The 18,294-nt window shown below is 47.7% G+C and overlaps 1 pseudogene; it reads right to left on the bottom strand.

Annotated features, from left to right (window-relative positions):
• The window catches only part of LOC129862952 (cortactin-binding protein 2-like), a 120,945-nt pseudogene that overhangs the window by 24,488 nt on the left and 78,163 nt on the right, over positions 1 to 18,294 (bottom strand).

Here is an 18,294-nt window from a genome sequence, read left to right on the forward strand (position 1 = left end):
GGTGTGGGTACAGTCAGGGTTAGGGTCATGGTGTGGGTACAGTTAGGGTCATGGTGTGGGTACAGTCAGGGTCATGGTGTGGGTACAGTTAGGGTCATGGTGTGGGTACAGTCAGGGTCATGGTGTGGGTACAGTTAGGGTCATGGTGTGGGTACAGTCAGGGTTAGGGTGTGGGTACAGTCAGGGTCATGGTGTGGGTACAGTCAGGGTCATGGTGTGGGTACAGTCAGGGTTAGGGTCATGGTGTGGGTACAGTTAGGGTCATGGTGTGGGTACAGTCAGGGTCATGGTGTGGGTACAGTCAGGGGCAGGGTGTGGGTACAGTCAGGGTCAGGGTGTGGGTACAGTCAGGGTCAGGGTGTGGGTACAGTCAGGGTTAGGGGCAGGGTGTGCGTACAGTCAGGGTCATGGTGTGGGTACAGTCATGGTCATGGTGTGGGTACAGTCATGGTCATGGTGTGGGTACAGTCAGGGTTAGGGGCAGGGTGTGGGTACAGTCAGGGTCATGGTGTGGGTACAGTCAGGGTCATGGTGTGGGTACAGTCAGGGTTAGGGGCAGGGTGTGGGTACAGTCAGGGGCATGGTGTGGGTACAGTCAGGGGCATGGTGTGGGTACAGTCAGGGGCATGGTGTGGGTACAGTCAGGGTCATGGTGTGGGTACAGTCAGGGGCAGGGTGGCAGAGGAGGAGCTGCAGGGTGTCCACATGTCTCAAGCTGAACGCCTCGTGGAGAGCCTTGCAGCTGTCCTGTGGATCACACACACTTATTAGCATTGGGACGCACACACACGCACACACACGCGCACGCACACAAAGAAATTATCCAACTACACACACTCAAACCTTTTCACACAAAATTGGTAATGCTTTCTGTGCAATATTAGTCAATATAATTTCTACAAATGTGATATGACAAAAATAGCCCAGTGGAGCTGTGTAAGTAGGCAGTTGCCCGGGGACAACAATGTGGTGGCTATTCACAGAGGGGAGTCACCAATTATAACGGAACTGTCTAACTATAAAACTAAACTTAACACATTCATAAATCATTGTCAAGAACAATAAGTCATATGCCATATAGTTGCTATAGAGACACAGGAAACCTATATGTGAAATGCGTTGAACCATGATCACAGACTTTATATTTAAAAAAGGCTCTGTTGGTTTCTGGTTCTATGCTATATTGTAAAGGTCCTTGTGTTGTGATGCAAATGTAATAGTGAATTCCCTTGGAGGGAAACAGTGTTTTGAAGGGTATTTATTCTAGTGACAGGACGCCACGACTCGCCTATCAGACTTGAAAACCCAGTAGCTTTCTGTGATCTTGATTGTTTGTTCAAAAACAGTCCTGAGTGTGACAATAACAGACAGTTGAGTAAATGAGAGGACAAAAGAGTGAGTCATTAGAGAGACAATAACAGACAGTCTGAAAACAGGGGAACTGGGGGGACTGCAGAGGACAACAGGGCACAGCTGAGAACATCTGGGGCCAGTTGGGGACATTATGGGACAAAATAGGCCAGTTGGTGACTTACGGTGGTGGCTCTTGAGCGGTCGGCCCTGGCATTGAGCAAGGCACTGGTACAGTCCAGCCTGTCGGCTCTGCTGGCCATGAACAGAGGGGTCTTTCCCCCAATGGCCTTTTGGTCCACATCAGCCCCACCGAACACCAGGGCCTCCACACACCTGGACATGGGACACACACAGGAGAAGAGGTTAGGTTACATACAAAAATGTAGTGAAACTCTGCGAAATTAAAGGTTTTGGTAACATATCTGTGCTGTCAAACTGTCAACCTCTCTCTGTATTGTGAGAGCAGACATACAGTACTGCTCTGAGGATGTTGAGTTGAGGCAGGCCAATGAAGGTCTTTGTGTGTGTTTTTGGTTTCACTATGCTTCTGGGGACCAGAAGTAAAACAAGGAAAATATGGACAAGTGAGAACATTTAGCAGGTCCCCACAAGGAAAAAGGCTATTTTAGGCTCAGGGGTTAGCTTTAGGATTAGGGTTACAACTAGGCTTTGAGGTTTAGGGGTTAGGGCAGGGGTGGGCAAAATATTTGGCTTGAGGGCTACATCGGGATTTTGAAATTCAACGGAGGGACGCATTTTTGGGGGGAACAATTGTTTGTTAAAATCAATTTGCGGGGGCCTCCTGAGTAGCGCAATTGGCCCAGCGTTGTCCGGGTTCCTTGTCCCATTGTGCTCCAGCGACTCCTGTGACGGTTCGGGCGCATGCCCACTGACACGGTCGCCAGGTGTACGGTGTTTCCTCTGACACATTGGTGCGGCTGGCTTCTGGGTTAAGCGGGCATTGTGTCAAGAAGCAGTGCGGCTTGGCTAGGTCGTGTTTCGGAGGACGCACGGCTCTAGCCCTTCGTCTCTCCCGAGTCTGTACGGGAGTTGCAGCGATGGGACAAGATTGTAACTACCAATTGGATACCACAAAATTGGAGAGGAAAAAATTATAATAATAAAAAAAAAGGTAATTTAGGTAATCTCACGGGCCAGATTGAAGCGAGCCGAATAGAGCCCGTTGGCTGTACTTTGCCCACCCTTGGGTTAGGGTTAGGCTAAGGGGCTAATTAGAGATAGGGGTTAGATTTAGGAGTTAGGTTTAGGGGTTAGGTTTAGGCCTGGGGGTAGATTTAGGAGTGTTAGGTTTAGGGGTTAGATTTAGGAGTTAGGGTTAGGTTTAGGGCTAGGGGTTAGGTTTAGGGCTAGGGGTTAGGTTTAGGGGTTAGGGTTAGGAGTTAGGGTTAGGGTTAGGGGTTATGTTTAGGGCTAGGGGTTAGGTTTAGGAGTTAGGGTTAGGTTTAGGGGATTGGGGTTAAGGTTAGGTTTGGGGCTAGGGCTAGGGGTTAGGGAAAATATGATTTTGACTAGGAATCAATTGTTTGGTCCCCAGAAGGATAGTAAAACAAATAATAGAGGGGGAAAGCCGATCGGCACGCTGACTGTCACATCACACACAGAATACATTACTATACATTACTGTAGCCCTGGTAATATACTGTATGCTCTGCCCAGGGACAGGATTAAGGCCTACTTCAGCTGCCTTTCTTCAATTTCCACACTCAACAGAGCATGCTATTGGCCCTGGGCTGGCAATGTGTGCCCAGTGAAGCACTGCTACCATAAAGGAAAAGGCCTCCCAGTGACTCCTGTTTCTTGGGTGTCCACACAGCGGCGTGAGACCATGGGCGGCACCATTGAGGACATCTCCATGTTGATGTATTCAATTTTTTTCGTTTACTGGTAAACAAACTGAAAGGGTGCATAGTGCCACCTCTAGTGTGTTTGTTTGAACAGGTACCTAGGTACTGCCACCTGCAGTTATAGAATGTTTGCTCACAAGTATAATTCATTGGCTGATCCCTCCTGATGACACGGATGGAATCTTGTGATCCTTCCTTAACCCATAGGACGTCCCACCCGGTTGACTACTTCAAAATGGTGCAAGTCCTCAATGGTGCAAGTCCTCAATGGCGCTGCCCATGCTAAAACAAGCTTTTGGACCCTAGAGTCCTCTATCATTCTCTACGCCCTAAACCAGGGGTGGGCTTGATCCTAGATCTGTGCCTAAGGGCAACTTCTACTCGGAGCCACCAGCCAAACACGGAGAGGACACTATATTTAACATGTACAGTAACACTATGATATGTAACACTTTCCGTGACATTTGACAGCTGTATGTGATACAATATCTGAGAAACACTTTCTGTCAGTTTATTGGAGGGACAAATACTGAGCCAACAGTTACGGTGGCTCTATCTGGAACCAGACCAGCCCTTTCCTGCAGTCAATGTCCAAAAGCGCCCTGTTTGGCCTCATGGGTGGAATGTTATTCATATATTTCATCATTAAAAACAACAAAAATATGTTGTTTCTATGTCAAACGATTTTGTTATATTTCAGTCTTCTGTGATGTATATAAAGTCTAATATTGAGATGCAAACTCAAAATTGAATACATTTCAACTCTGTATCTGACATGTCTTCTTTTTGTAAGCCTATAACCATGTGTGTGAGGTGTATACTTTTGTTTCAAAGTAGACTTGTTTAAGACTACCAAGAAACACTCACTCTGTGTGACCCTGATTAAGCCCAGTAAAAGGTTAAAGGGGCTGCTGTATATAGCAGGGGTTGATGAAAGGAGAGGGGTTAGTTGTGTTGTGGACCAACCTGTGGTGTCCATGTGAGGCGGCAAAGTGTAAAGGCGTAAATCCGTTTAAATCAGAAACATCAGTAGACACCCCTGAAGTCAGCAGCAGGTTAACGCAGTCTGAGAAAGAGGGGGAAGAGGGGGACAGGGGTAAGAGAGAAGTAACCATTTCTCAGTGCTGTGCTTTCTCTGTATTCTTTAAATGACATGATGATAGTAGGTTTAACAGTTAACCTTCAGTACTGTTTATGGATCAATGATCCTTGAATGACAGAACAATATCAAACATGACAGAAAGGCCTCAAATCTTAGCTGCAATAGGTACTGTGTGTGCGTGTGTGTGTGTGTGTGTGTGTGTGTGTGTGTGTGTGTGTGTGTGTGTGTGTGTGTGTGTGTGTGTGTGTGTGTGTGTGTGTGTGTGTGTGTGCGTGTATTCCCCCAAGAGTGGAACAGCAGGGGCTTTCTCTGAGACACTTGAGTGAGCAGGCATCTCTGTCCCTTGAGGCCACATTTCCCATGTTGTCTATCTACAGTACTTCTGTGCTTAATGTCGATTACAATAACCATATTGACTAATATGAATGGATTCTGAATATCTTCGAGAGACTGCACCCATAGAATTGCATATAGAACACTAATACTACAATATCACAACTACAGTAGTAATTTAACAGGATCTCATTGTGTTCAAATACCCATACTAACATAATGTATACTACATACTTAATGAGTATATACTACACACTATATACTATTAGTTCATTTTAGTATACTGTAAACGAACGGGATCCTTTCAGTTGAGCGTACTCAGCACTTCGCCTGTCTACCGGAAGTAGATGTTGCTATGCAACCTCTTACTAGATTGTTAGCATAGCAAATTACTAGCTAGACATTATACGACTTCAGGTGTCTACGTAAATTCAATCTGGAGTGCCAGAGTGCGCCCTGGACCTTCGTAAATTCAGAGCTTTGTCAGATTGTCCGTTCGTAAATTCGGAGCACATACTGTACGTTCCTCTGGCCGAGGAGTAGGGTTGATTCGAGTGTTCTGACCTCACCACTGCAATGAAGCACCTAAGCTAACTGGCTAATGTTTGCTAGCTACTTCCAGACACAAATGAGAGAACACCTCACTCTGACCATTTTACTTGCCCTAACAGAGGTGGTTAGCCCATTTTCTGAAGAATTGCATTACGGGCCCTAAAAGCACGGAAATAGTGTGCACTGCTTGTATACTTTGTATTTTGGCGAATTTACTACGACATCCAGGAACATTTGGCATACTAACTATATCCATAATATGACCAATACGCATACTACATACTCAATTTACGTCACAAATAGTACGGTTAGTGAGGTTAGTATGAGTATTCGAACACAGCTTATGACTGTCCCACTGTACCTGAGCGTCCATTTTGAGCAGCAGAAAACAAGGCAGAGGCTGGGTGGTCTTCAAGGAGACTAATATTATCCGTTGGATCTCGGTTAAGCAGCATTGACAATAAAGTGACATTTCCTGGGAAGCAGCTTGGAGGAGCAGGGGGCGCCCGTCGTCCAGGGCAACGGGCCCACCGCAGTTTAGCGAGGGAACTATGGAGGGACGCCAGCCTAACGGGAGTTAGAGGGGACACAAGGTTGAACATGGCAGAGAAGCTTTGATAGCGAGGAGAAGGGGAATGAGGGCGATGAACACCACAACACCTGAGTTCCACAACACAGTCTGGGTAGAGCTCAAAAGACAATGAATGCATGAATCTAAACTGAACAAAAATATAAAAAATACAAAAATATGAACGCAACATACAATTTTAAAGATTTTACTGAGTTACAGTTCATATAAGGAAATCAGTCAATTTAAATAAATGAATTAGGCCCTAATCTATGGATTTGACATGACTGGGCAGGGGCACAGCCATGGGTGGTTCTGGGAGGGCATAGGCACACCCACTCAGGAGCCAGGGCCAGCCAATCTGAATTTGTTTTTCACTACAAAAGGGCTTTATTACAGACAAAAATACACCTCAGTTTCATCAGCTGGCTAGTCTCAGACGATCCCGCAGGTGAAGAAGTCAAATGTGGAGGTTCTGGCTGGTGTGTTTACATGTGGTCTGCGGTTGTGAGGCCGGATGGACGTACTGCCAAATTCTCTAAAATGAGGAGGCAGCTTATGGTAAATAAATTAATATGAAATTCTCTGGCAACAGCTCTAGTGGACATTCCTGCACTCAGCATGCCAGTTGCCAATCCCTCAAAACTAGTGTTGTGTTGTGTGACAAAACTGCACATTTTAGAGTGGCTTTTTATTGTCCGCAGCACAAGGTGCATTACTGTGTAATGATCATGCTGTTTAACCAGCTTCATCATATACCACACCTGTCAGGTAGATGGATTATTTTGGCAAAGGAGAAATGCTCATTAACAGGGATGTAAACAAATTTCTGCACAAAATTTGAGAGAAATAAGCTTTTTAGGAGTGTGTCAATGTACAGATCTGGGGAAGGGCGACAAAACATTTCTGCAGCATTGAAGGTCCCCAAGAACACAGTGGCCTCCATCATTCTTAAATGGAAGAAGTTTGTAACCACCAAGACTCTTCCAAGAGCTGGCTGCCCGGACAAACTAAGCAATCGGGGAAGAAGGGCCTTGGTCAGGGAGGTAACCAAGAACCTAATGGTCACTCTGACAGAAACTCCCCAAATACAGTTTGCCAAGCTTGTAGCGTCATACCCAAGAAGCCTCGAGGCTGTAATTGCTGCCAAAGGTGCTTCAACAAAGTACTGATTAAAGGGTCTGAATACTTATATAAATGTGATATTTCAATTTTGTATTTTAATACATTTTCAAAAATGTAAGAAAAACAGTTTTTGCTTTGTCATTATGCTGTGTTGTGTGTAGATGAGGGGGAAAAATGACTTAATCAGTTTTAGAATAAGGCTCTAATGTAACAAAAGGTGGAAAAAGTCAAGGGTTCTGAATACTTCCCGAATGCACTTTAGAACTTAAATTTGCAATTAAAAAGCACAGTATTGTATAACGCTAATATGTAGCAAAATGCTAAACTCTACTCTATGGATGGGGTGGGAGGGAAAGTGAAGGCTATTGTTAGCTACAATGCTATAAAGGAACGCCATGGGTTATTTGGCACTTCTCGGGACATGCAGATGAAAAGCGTTCAGTTCAGAGCAAAAAGAGCTGAAGACCTTTAGATTACCCCCTTCTCTGAAAGACTGAAAAGGAGAGGGGGAGGAAAGGAATGGAAGTGTATTTCATTATTTTTAACGACATCAGCGGTTGACAGCCATTACCGTTGCGCTTTCCAAGACGTCTGACTAAGTTACTCTTTTGGGATACTGAAGTAACAGAAACTACTGGTGACATTAAAGCTGGTGTTCAGTTTGGACTTTTGAGGTGAGAGTCAAATCTGTGTCACTGCTGTGGAGGAAGAGTTAGTATGGTGGAGTTGTAGTATAGTCTTAATAGAAGTATGTTTTGGCAAAAAAGTATTCTAGGTAATGATGATATTTTAGCCATCATATTGTAACATTAAGACAAATTTTACTTGTAAGAGGTCTGACGTGAACCTTACCCTAAAATGATGATATATCCCTTCATGAAATACATGGAATCAGTAAAGAAAACGAACACATTCGTCCTTTGTTTCAGTCAAAATTCTCTAAAACACTTTTCTCATCCATACATATTGGAATAAAATCGAAATAAAACAAACAGGACTTGCGTCAACTTCTCTACTCGATTGCTTGAAATGTGTTATGAAATTTGTTTTTTCAACCAATTGCGACAATATACCCATGTTGCAATATAAACAGAAGCAAGAATATTACATTCATAGCACTACAAACATCCACATGAAACTGTAAGTACATCATAACATAGAGAGTGGAGGAATATGGAGCTGAAACAGGAAGGAAAATGGAATGGACAGGGGTCAGAGGGAGGAGGTAGTGTGTGTATGGAGAGGGGTGATGATGATGATGATGAAGAGGAAGAAGCATGCTAGTGGACTGGGGATGAGGGGAGAGAGCAGCCTCTGGCATCAGCTTCAGAGAGGAGGGGGTTACTCACAGGAGCCCTACATACTCATCTGAACGGGGAAAACTTAGCCTCAAAACCTCATTGCCTCAAATAACACTGGAGTAACACTCCTCGAGCTAGCTAGCCTAGCTATTGACCCGTTACCCTGCAGGCACATGATATTGGCCCGCCACTAGTCAGTTTACAGCTGCTAGCTGGGGGATAACGTGTCAGAATAGGACTCTGGTGAAGCAGGGAGACGACAGGCTCCAGAAGGATGAGGATTAAGTATACATACAGAGAGATCAGGTCTCAAGCAGTGGTCGGTTTAGGGCCGAGAGGGATACAGTCACTGCAACAATGAGCAAGAGTTAACTTGCCTGACTCTGCTCTTTTGTGTTATCCTTTGGACTCCTGTGGTTAAAGCAGGTTCCTTATGGCCTGAATCCTACGTTAGGCTAACCTACCATTGGGAAGATAGTTGGAGCGGAGAGGTAGAGGCAGTAAGGGGAGAGCGGTAGGGGGAGTGTGGTGCCCCTTTACCTGATGCTGTTGCCAGGGGGCTGCCTGGGGCTACGGGATGGAACGCTAGCGAAGGAGGAGGGGTTTATGGAGGAGGGGCTACTGACAGTGATGGCAGCGCTGGCGGGGGGGCACTCTGCACACGTGGCCTGGTGCGGCCCCCTCAACCCCCTTGTGGGAGGGCAGGCACCCACCTGAAACGCCGTCAAGGCTGGGACCAGGTCCAGGGCGGGTTTGGGCGGCAGCTGGGGCGTGCCGGGTTTTAACCCCGCCCCGGGGGAGCGGTTGCTGTCCCCCACCACTTTGATGGGCGGGTGGGGAGGGGAGGGGGTCTGGGAGAGGCCCGGCTTTTTGGGCGGGATGGGGGGCGGGTTTCCCCGGTCGATCCTCGCCACTGTGGGGGACTTGAGGCCGATGGGGTGGCCCAGGCGGCCAGGGAAGGGCCCCCCTTCTGAGGTGGAGTGGGGCAGGCCGGGACGGAGGGCTCCGGGGCCCCCTGCTGGGGGGCTGGTGAAGCGTGAGAGGACCTGTGTGACGGTGTGTCGCGCTTGCTGCTTGGCGGCAAAGTTGTCTCGGTTGGTGGGGGATAGGTCACGGGTCGGCGGGCTGCTCTGGGAGGATGTGCCGTTTTGGTCCTGCTCCTGGAACTTGTAGCGGGCAGCCTGGACACGAGGGCTCACCCCCATGGGCAGGGCTGAGGTGGGGGCAGGGGAGTGTAACCCACCGTGGGGCGTCTGGCCCTCGGCTCCATTCTCCCCTGTTTGAAGAAGTCCTCCTGAGCTGCTGTGGACCAGCCCCCGGCCTGCGCTGGGCGTCTTGGGCAGGCTGAGGCCTGCGTAGTTGGTGGGAGTGGGTTTGACAGGGATGGTGAGGGGGCTCGGCTTCTTCTGCCCCTCGGCCTCTGGAGGGGGCAGGTCCGTTTGGCAGGAGGCCGTCTGGGAACTGACTGGGTCTGTGGCCACAGCAACAGATGCTGTGTGTTTGGGAGGTGGGGGGTTGGTGGTAGCGGTGGGATCCACAGCAGTAGCTGCAGCCGGTTGGGCTGGTATACCGGCTTTACCATCCTTACAGTCTTTAACGTCCTTACCATCCCGTTCAGTCCTGAGCTGCTCTACCTGCCGGCGCAGGCTCAGGCTCTCTGTCTCCTCTCGGCCCAGCCTGGCACGCAGCTGCTCGCACTCAGTGTCCAGCTCTGACAGCTGCTTCTCCATCTTGGCCTCCATCTGCTGTCCACGCTGCCTCTCTGCCGTCAGCTCCTCCTGCAGCCGCCCGGCCAAGCGGCTCTCCTCATCCAGCCGGGCAGAAATCTCGTCGAAGCGCTGCGACTCCTCCACCACGCGCGTCGCCAGCTGCTTGCACTCCCTCACCAGCATCATAACCATGTGCTTGTTCTTTTCCCGTTCGTCCTTCAGCTGGGCAGTTAGTTTACGGTGCTCCTGCTCCAGACTATGCAGCTGTAGCTTCTCCATCTCCAGCTGAGAGATAGATAGACCACAAGTTAGTCAGAGGAGATGTCGTTTAGAAAACACACACATACTATATGTCAGACAGACAGAACGACCCACAGCTATCCCAAACTGTAATACTGTAACTCTTACCCCCTCTATACCCCCTCAGTCACGCGTCAGAACACACTAATACAAACGCCCAGATCACACCTACACCAACAGTCAGGAGCTCAGATTATCTACAGTAAACTCACTTTTCAGCAACACACAAACACATGTCAGTCAGAACATACACACACACACGCCCAGATCACATCTACACTAAACATCTCAGATATAGCTAGGGCACCCACATCTGGTATATCCTTCACACCACAAACCTCATGTCACATTCACGCCCCCACATGACATGACAGTATACATTGCATTCGGAAAGTATTCAGACCCCTCCATTTTTCCACATTTTGTCACGTTACAGCATTATTCTAAAGCTGATTAAAACATTTTTTCCCCTCATCAATCTACACACGATACCCCATAATTGTCACGATCGTGTTGACATGAATGAGAGGACCAAGGCGCAACATGATATGAATACATCCCCACCCCACCTTAGTCACTACCCGCTTACGTAGCCTCCCCCAAATGACCACCCTCCACATTAACCCCACTGGATTAAGGGGCAGCACCGGACCAAGGGGCAGCACCGGACTAAGGGGCAGCACCGGACTAAGGGGCAGCACCAGGATAAGGGGCAGCACCAGGATAAGGGGCAGCACCAGGATAAGGGGCAGCACCAGGATAAGGGGCAGCACCAGGATAATGGGCAGATCCTGGCTGGATGACGGCTCATGGCTAGCTGAAGGATCTGGCTGCTCATGGCTAGCTGACGGATCCGGCTTCTCATGGCTGGCTGACGGATCTGGACGCTCATGGCTGGCTGACGGATCTGGACGCTCATGGCTGGCTGACGGCTCTGGCAGATCCTGTCTGGTTGGCGGCTCTGGCAGATCCTGTCTGGTTGGCGGCTCTGGCAGATCCTGTCTGGTTGGCGGCTCTGGCAGATCCTGTCTGGTTGGCGGCTCTGGCAGATCCTGTCTGGTTGGCGGCTCTGGCAGATCCTGTCTGGTTGGCGGCTCTGGCAGATCCTGACTGACGAATGGCTCTAGCGGCTCCTGACTGACTATCGGCTCTGACGGCTCGGGACAGACGGGCGGCTCTAATGGCTCTGGACAGACGGATGGCTCAGATGACGCTGGGGAGACGGATGGCTCAGACGGCGCTGGGGAGACGGATGGCTCAGACGGCGCTGGGGAGACGGATGGCTCAGACGGCGCTGGGGAGACGGATGGCTCAGACGGCGCTGGGGAGACGGATGGCTCAGACGGCGCTGGGGAGACGGATGGCTCTGACGGCGCTGGGGAGACGGATGGCTCTGGCCGGATGAGGCGCACTGTAGGCCTGGTGCGTGGTGCCGGAACTGGAGGCACCGGCCTAAAGGCACGCACTTTCAGGCTAGTGCGGGGAGAAGGAACAGGGCATACTGGACCCTGGGGACGCACATTAGGCCTAGTGCGTGGGGCCGGAACTGGTGGTACCGGACTGGAGACACGCATCTCAGGGCTAGTGCGGGGAGCAGCAACAGGATGCACAGGACTCTGGAGACGCACAGGAGGCTTAGTGCGTGGTGCCGGAATTGGTGGTACCGGGCTGGAGACACGCACCATAGGACGAGTGCGTGGAGGAGGAACAGGACTCTGGAGACACACTGGAAGCCTGTTACGTGGTGTAGGCACTGGTGGAACTGAACTGGGGCGGGGAGGTGGCGCCGGAAATACCGGACCATGCAGGCGTATTGGCTCCCTTGAGCATTGAGCCTGACCAACCTTACCTGGTTGAATGCTCCCCGTTGCCCGACCAGTGCGGGGAGGTGGAATAACCCGCACCGGGCTATGTAGGCGAACCGGGGACACCATGCGTAAGGCTGGTGCCATGTAAACCGGCCCGAAGAGACGCACTGGTGGACAGATATGTAGGGCCGGCTTCATGACATCCGGCTCAATACTCAATCTAGCCCTGCCAGTGCGGGGAGGTGGAATAACCCGCACCGGGCTATGCACACATACAGGAGACACCGTGCGCTCTACTGCGTAACACGGTGTCTGCCCGTACTCTCGCTCTCCACGGTAATTACAGGGAGTAGGCGCAGGTTTCCTACCTGACTTCGCCACTCTCCCTTTAATCCCCCCCCCCAAGAAATTTTTGGGTTTTTCCCACAGGCTTCCTACCGCTTGGTCGTGCTGCCTCCATTCGCCGGTATCCCTCCTCGCACTGCGCCAGAGAATCCCAGGCGGGCTCCGGCACTCTCCCTGGGTTGATCGCCCACCTGTCGATCTCCTCCCACGTAGTGTAGCCCAGATCCTTTGTAGGTTCCTTTTCCTGCCTCCGAGCTAGCTCCTCATATCGCCGCCTCTCTGCTTTCGCTGCCTCCAGCTCAGCTTTGGGGCGGTTATATTCTCCTGGTTCCTCCCGGTCTAAAATTTCCTCCCATGTCCATGAATCCTTGCGTTGCTCCTGTTGCCGCTGGTCATGTTGCTTGGTCGTAGATTGGTGGGTCATTCTGTCACGATCGTGTTGACATGAATGAGAGGACCAAGGCGCAACATGATATGAATACATCTTCTTTATTTACCACGACGAAGATGAACACGAAACACTTATTCAACACTAACAAAAACAACAAACGATCGTGAAACTTCAAATGCAAGTGCACACACAAACTACTTACGTCGACATATACATATACAATGACCCACAAACAGCTACAGCCCATGGCAGCCTTAAATATGGTTCCCAATTAGAGACAACCGAAACCAGCTGTCTCTAATTGAGAACCCATTCAGGCAACCATAGACTTTCCTAGAAAACTACACACCCATAGACACAGCTAGATACATACACTCAACACAAACCCATACACTCCCACCAACACCACCTCTACCATATAAATACCCCCAAACACACACATACCCCATGTCACACCCTGACCTAACTAAAATAATAAAGAAAACAAATAATACTAAGGCCAGGGCGTGACAATAATGACAAAGCAAAAACAGTTTTTATTTTTTTATTTTGCAAATGTATTAAATGTTTTAAAAGAAATACTTTATTTATATAAGTATTCAGACCCTTTGCTATGATACTCGAAATTGATCTCAGGTGCATCTTGTTTCCATTGATCATTATTGAGATGTTTCTACAACTTGGAGTCCACCTGTGGTAAATTCAATTGATTTGGAAAGGCACACACCTGTCTATATAAGGTCCCACAGTTGACAGTGCAAGTTAGAGCAAAAACCAAGCCATGAGGTGGAAGGAATTGTCCATAGAGCTCCGAAACAGGACTGTGTTGAGGCACAGATCTGGGGAAGGGTACCAAAAAACTTCTGCTGCATTGAAGGTCCCCAAGAACACAGTGGTCTCCATCATTCTTAAATGGAAGAAGTTTGGAACAACCAAGACTCTTCCTATAGCTGGCCGCCCGGCAAAACTGATCAATCGTGGGAGAAGGGCCTTGGTCAGGGAGGTACCAGATGGCGACGCATGGTGGTGGCAGCATCATGCTGTGTGGGTATTTTGCAGCGGCAGGGACTGGGAGACTTGTCAGGATCGAGGGAAAGATGAACGGAGCAAAGTAGATCCTTGATGAAAACCTGCTCCAGACCGGTTAGGTTCTCAGACTAGGGCGAAGGTTCCCCTTCCAACAGAACAATGACCCGAAGCACACAGCCAAGACAACTCAGGAGTGGCTTCGTGACAAGTCTCTGAATGTTCTTGAGTGGCACAGCCAGAGCCCGGACTTGAACCCGATCAAACATCTCTCGAGAGACCTGAAAATAGCTGTGCAGCGACACGCCACATCCAACCTGACAGAGCTTGAGGATCTGCAGAGAAGAATGGGAGAAACTCCCCAAATACAGGTGGGCCAAGCTTGTAGCTTAATACCTAAGAAGACTCAAGGCTGTAATCGCTGCCAAAGGTGCTTCAACAAAGTATTGATTAAAGGGTCTGAATACTCATGTAAATGTGATATTTCAGTTTTTTATTTTTAATAAATTAGCAGAAATGTCTAAAAAACAGTTTATGCTTTGTCATTATGGGGTAATGTGTGTAGATTGATGATGGGGAAAAAACGATTTAATCAATTTTTAAATAAAGCTGTAACGTAACAAAATGTGGAAAAAGTCAAGGGGTCTGAATACTTTCCAAAGGCACTGTATGGAGTTCAGTGACGTGTCCTATAAGGAGCATGGGTGGCAAATCTGATGGCCGAATGGTAAAGAACATCTAGCCGCTCGAGAGCACCCTTACCTGCCGATCTATAAATTACGTCTCCGTAATCTAGCATGGGTAGGATGGTCATCTGAATCAGGGTTAGTTTGGCAGCTGGGGTGAAAGAGGAGCGATTTAGATAGAGGAAACCAAGTCTAGATTTAATCTTAGCCTGCAGCTTTGATTTGTGCTGAGAGAAGGACAGTGTACCGTCTAGCCATACTCCCAAGTACTTGTATGAGGTGACTACCTCAAGCTCTAAACCCTCAGAGGTAGTAATCACACCGGTGGGAAGAGGGGCATTCTTCTTACCAAACCACATGACCTTTGTTTTGGAGGTGTTCAGAACAAGGTTAAGGGCAGAGAAAGCTTCTTGGACACTAAGAAGGCTTTGCTGTTGAGTGTTTAATACAGAATCCGGGGAGGGGCCAGCTGAGTATAAGACTGTATAATCTGCATATAAATGGATGACAGGGCTTCCTACTGCCTTAACAATGTTGTTGATGTGGGGCCTAGGAGCGTGCGGCCTAGGATCGAGCCTAGGTGTACTCCCTTGGTGACAGGCAGTGGCTGGCCAAAGACCCCTCAGAAACACCAATAATCCTTAGCCAGCCCACAAGAATGGAATGGTCTACTGTATCAAAATCTTTGGCCAAGTCAATAAAAATAGCAGCACAACATTGCTTAGAATCAAGGGCAATGATGACATAATTTAGGACCTTTAGGTTGCAGTGACACATCCATAACCTGAGCGGAAACCAGATTGCACAAGTTATTCCAACACTGTTGATAAACAGGGCAAAATAGAAATAGGCCTATAACAGTTAGGATCAGCTTGATCTCCCCTTTAAATAAAGGACACACTGTGTCTGCCTTCCAAGCAATGGCATTTTAGAATAGGGATTGAATTATTAGTTACAGAGAAACAGCAGAAACAGTGAGTCAATATGTAAAAGACCACACAAGAAGAAACAGTTACTGGATGAACTACGCTCACACAGACACAAAAAGGACGAGGGAATCTAAAGTGTACACTTCACCAGCATCATGTGTACACTTCACCAGCATCATGTGTACACTTCACCAGCATCATGTGTACACTTCACCAGCATCATGTGTACACTTCACCAGCATCATGTGTACACTTCACCAGCATCATGTGTACATCTCACCAGCATCATGTATACAACTCACCAGCATCATGTGTACCCTTCACCAGCATCATGTGCACCCTTCACCAGCATCTTGTGTACACTTCACCAACAACCTGTGTACACTTCACCAGCATCATGTGTACACCTCACCAACATCATGTGTACATCTCACCAACATCATGTATACACCTCACCAACATCATGTGTACACCTCACCAACATCATGTATACACCTCACCAACATCATGTGTACATCTCACCAACATCATGTGTACATCTCACCAACATCATGTGTACACCTCACCAACATCATGTATACATCTCACCAACATCATGTATACACCTCACCAAAATCATGTGTACACCTCACCAACATCATGTGTACATCTCACCAACATCATGTATACACCTCACCAACATCATGTGTACACCTCACCAACATCATGTATACACCTCACCAACATCATGTGTACACCTCACCAACATCATGTGTACATCTCACCAACATCATGTATACACCTCACCAGCATCATGTGTACACCTCACCAACATCATGTGTACATCTCACCAACATCATGTGTACATCTCACCAACATCATGTGTACACCTCACCAACATCATGTGTACATCTCACCAACATCATGTGTACACCTCACCAACATCATGTATACACCTCACCAACATCATGTGTACACCTCACCAACATCATGTGTACACCTCACCAACATCATGTGTACACCTCACCAACATCATGTGTACATCTCACCAACATCATGTGTACACCTCACCAACATCATGTGTACACCTCACCAACATCATGTATACATCTCACCAACATCATGTGTACATCTCACCAACATCATGTGTACATCTCACCAACATCATGTATACACCCCACCAACATCATGTGTACATCTCACCAACATCATGTGTACATCTCACCAACATCATGTGTACATCTCACCAACATCATGTGTACACCTCACCAACATCATGTGTACATCTCACCAACATCATGTGTACACCTCACCAACATCATGTGTACATCTCACCAACATCATGTATACACCCCACCAACATCATGTGTACATCTCACCAACATCATGTGTACACCTCACCAACATCATGTGTACATCTCACCAACATCATGTATACATCTCACCAACATCATGTGTACACCCCACCAACATCAAGTGTACACCTCACCAACATCATGTGTACATCTCACCAACATCATGTGTACACCCCACCAACATCATGTGTACACCTCACCAACATCATGTGTACACCTCACCAACATCATGTGTACACCTCACCAATAATTAATGTACACCTCACCAATAATTAATGTACACCCCACCAACATCATGTGTACACCTCACCAATAATTAATGTACACCCCACCAACATCATGTGTACACCTCACCAACATCATGTGTACATCTCACCAACATCATGTATACACCCCACCAACATCATGTGTACACCTCACCAACATCATGTGTACATCTCGCCAACATCATGTGTACACCTCACCAACATCATGTGTACACCTCACCAACATCATGTGTACATCTCACCAACATCATGTATACACCCCACCAACATCATGTGTACATCTCACCAACATCATGTGTACACCCCACCAACATCAAGTGTACACCTCACCAACATCATGTGTACATCTCACCAACATCATGTGTACACCCCACCAACATCATGTGTACACCTCACCAACATCATGTGTACACCTCACCAACATCATGTGTACACCTCACCAATAATTAATGTACACCTCACCAATAATTAATGTACACCCCACCAACATCATGTGTACACCTCACCAATAATTAATGTACACCCCACCAACATCATGTGTACACCTCACCAACATCATGTGTACATCTCACCAACATCATGTATACACCCCACCAACATCATGTGTACACCTCACCAACATCATGTGTACATCTCGCCAACATCATGTGTACACCTCACCAACATCATGTGTACACCTCACCAACATCATGTGTACATCTCACCAACATCATGTATACATCTCACCAACATCATGTGTACATCTCACCAACATCATGTGTACACCTCACCAACATCATGTGTACATCTCACCAACATCATGTGTACATCTCACCAACATCATGTATACATCTCACCAATAATTAATGTACACCTCACCAACATCATGTGTACATCTCACCAACATCATGTGTACACCTCACCAACATCATGTGTACACCTCACCAATAATTAATGTACACCTCACCAACATCATGTGTACATCTCACCAACATCATGTGTACACCTCACCAACATCATGTGTACACCTCACCAATAATTAATGTACACCTCACCAACATCATGTGTACATCTCACCAACATCATGTGTACATCTCACCAACATCATGTATACATCTCACCAATAATTAATGTACACCTCACCAACATCATGTGTACATCTCACCAACATCATGTGTACACCTCACCAACATCATGTGTACACCTCACCAATAATTAATGTACACCTCACCAACATCATGTGTACATCTCACCAACATCATGTGTACACCTCACCAACATCATGTGTACACCTCACCAATAATTAATGTACACCTCACCAA

This window comes from Salvelinus fontinalis, chromosome 9, assembly GCF_029448725.1.
Source record: "Salvelinus fontinalis isolate EN_2023a chromosome 9, ASM2944872v1, whole genome shotgun sequence".
NCBI classification, from domain to species: Eukaryota; Metazoa; Chordata; class Actinopteri; order Salmoniformes; family Salmonidae; genus Salvelinus; species Salvelinus fontinalis.